This window comes from Syzygium oleosum, unplaced genomic scaffold, assembly GCF_021117445.2.
Source record: "Syzygium oleosum isolate NSW1041296 unplaced genomic scaffold, Sole_v2.1 Sole_v2.29, whole genome shotgun sequence".
Taxonomy (NCBI): domain Eukaryota; kingdom Viridiplantae; phylum Streptophyta; class Magnoliopsida; order Myrtales; family Myrtaceae; genus Syzygium; species Syzygium oleosum.
In genome coordinates this window covers 559,694-562,825 of record NW_026607513.1, presented here as the reverse complement: position 1 = coordinate 562,825, position 3,132 = coordinate 559,694, and positions in this window count along the sequence as shown.

Sequence of the window (3,132 nt, the reverse complement as noted above, 5' to 3'; positions counted from 1 at the left end):
CTCACCGCGTGTCGGTAATCGACCGCCCGCTCCCGTCGCCTCGAGTCGATTTTAGGCGAGTATAAACCCCTAAACCCTTAATTAGTTTATTTGTGCATTTTAGAGGGTAATTAGGGGGTTGATTAGGCTTAATCATGGTCTAATAATGTCTAATGTTGTGTGGGGTGATTAGGGGACCTAATTAGTGCCTAATGAAGTGAGTTAGAGGTGGATTATGGCCTAATTGGTGTTCTGTTCTGGTACTATTCATTGGATACCGAATTTGTGTAATTTGCCTAAGTGTTTCACTAATTGGGTTCAATTGCTAAGGACTTTGAATTGGACATTTTGGGGACTAATTAGGCTTAATTGAGGCTTAATTAAGTGTATTTGGTTGTTGGGTGATTAGGGTTTGAGACTAGAGCCTAATGAGGGTGTTTAATTGTGGTTTAGTGGACAAAATGTGTCATCCCCTGGTACTGTTCATTCAGTACCGAATTTGTGCAAATTGTCCAAGTTGAGTATTTAATAGATGATTATTTGATGGCAAGAACTTAGGCATTTTAGGGGTTGATTAGGACTTGTATAATCCTATCGAACGACCCGAATTGGTGAGAATGGTTTTGAGACCAAGATGCCCAAGGCGGGCCTTAGGCGTATTGAATTACCTTGGAAAGGATTGCGCGGATTAAATGTGGAGTTCTTGAACTAGAATGAAATTGTTTGGGAAAGCCGGGAATGAGTGGCATAAGTCTAATTTGACCATAATTATGCTTGGTAAATTTGATATCAGGATTTGGCTTGAATTCCCGAACATATGTTTTGTATATCAAGTTGTGATTGGTTGAAATTGAGTGAAACGATGTACATGCTTGAGTTATATTAAATTGTGGCCTTCGGGTCGGGCCTTCGGGTCGGGAGGAATTGTGGCCTTCGGGTCGGGGAGGAATTGTGGCCTTCGGGTCGGGCCTTCGGGTCGGGAGAAATTGAATATGTTTTATATTGATATTAAAAGTCTAACCTGCATGGCGGAGTAGTGAATTGGGCTATGGGCCCGGGTGAACTTATATTGATTGTTATACTGGTTTATCTATTTATGTGTTTTATTTACCCTCTGGAGGTGCACATTAGCCTAGTTTAGGATTAGTGGTTTTTACTTGCTGAGTTTTCTCACGGTTGTGGTAAAACCGACTTTTCAGATCTCCCGCCATGAACTTCGACGATGCACCGTTACGCTTTGGGATTCCCCACCATATAGAGCGTACGCTGACCGTGCACCCCGTGGGGAACGGGGAGAAGTACTATAGACACTATGCTTTAGTATGGGTAGACGTAGGCTTAGCTCACTTTGAGACTCACGAGTACCTAGCCTGGTGTTTCCGGGATCGTTTTGGAGTAGAATTCGGTCCCATCAGGTCCGCCGACGTCCCGTTTGTGGGAGAGGGTCAGATAGATATTCAGTGTCCAGACGGTGATGTAGTAGATGTTGATATGGAGGGCAATCCTGATTCTGAGGTTGAGTACGAGATTGTGGAAGAAGAGGAAGAGCACGAGGAGCTTGGTGGATTAGCCTTCGAGCCGGAGATAGTCGATCCAGCTCCAGAGCAGGTGGACGCAGAAGCCCCTGAGCCTATGGACATAGACGAGTACGAGGAGCAAGACCCTGAGCCAGAGACAGAGTTGGAGGCCATGAGTTCTGAGGAGGATCAAGAGCAATTCGAGAGTTCTTCGGAGTCGTCGGGTTCTGATCCTGACTGGGTACCGTAGCTTAGATATGAGTATAGGAGTGAGGGTCGACATTTTTTGACCGTACCCCTCCGGTAGTTAGTTGACACCCCTAGGTCACCGATCCCTTTTTGTTCGTGGCCTTTTGATGTACCTTTTTATTTTTTTTTTTGTAAATGGATAATGTATATGGGGGTTTAATCGATCGTAATTGGTATCTCTTGTCACTCATGGTTGCTTTTAAATTGTCTGGGTGTATATATATATATTTATTATATATACGACGTCTCCGCATGTGGCGTGTTTTCTCTGATTTGGGTTTCGGGTCGGTGACGTAACCTGGGAGCGTCGCACCACTATTTCGACCTATAAGCGGGATGCTCATGCTTCGTGGGGTACGGGGCGTGACAGATGATCTTGTTTTTACAGAAAATAATTCGGTGATGATTGATGCTTTTAAGGCATCGATGGTGAAAGAATTTGAGATGACCGATAATGGTCTCATGAATTATTTGCTTGGTATCGAAGTGAAGCAAAGTGCCGATGGTCTTTTTATTTCCCAAAAAGGATATGCAGAAAATATCCTTGAAAAATTCAACATAAAGAACTGTATACCGGTCAATACACCAATGGAGTGCGGAACTAAGCTTTCGAAGTTTGATGATGGTGCCGATGTTGATTCGACATATTATAGAAGCTTGATTGGGAGTTTGAGATACTTGACATGCACGAGACCGGATATTATGTATAGCGTTGGAATTGTTAGTTGATATATGGAGAAGCCGAAATCATCTCATCTTAAAGCTGCAAAGAGAATACTTTGGTACATCAAAGGTACTATTTCTCATGGTTTACACTATTATTGCTCTGAATCTTTCAAACTTAGAGCTTATTCGGATAGTGATTATGGTGGAGATATCGACGATCGAAAAAGCACCATGGGATTTGTATTTTTCTTGTGCGACACTGCTTTCACGTGGTCATCAAAGAAGCAACCAAGTGTTACTCTGTCGACATGTGAAGCTGAATATGTAGCTGCATCTTCATGTGTTTATCATGCAATATGGTTGAGAAGACTACTCAAAGATATTTTTATGGAGCAGAAGAAAGCAACGAAGATTTTTGTTGATAATGTCTCTGCTATTGCTTTGGCGAAAAATCAAGTTTTTCATGAACGAAGTAAACATATCGATGTTCGATATCACTTCATCCGAGAACAGGTTAAAGAGAATGAAGTTGAAGTATTGCATGTGAAGACCGGAGATCAAGTAGCAGATATTTTTACTAAACCTTTCAAGATCGATGCTTTTCGAAAGTTCAAGAGCCTGCTTGGAATGATCGATGGAAGAGAATTTGGTTTAAGGGGGAGTGTTAGAAATTAAACCAAATTTATTAGTACTTGTTTCCTTTTTGAGTCTGTTCATATTT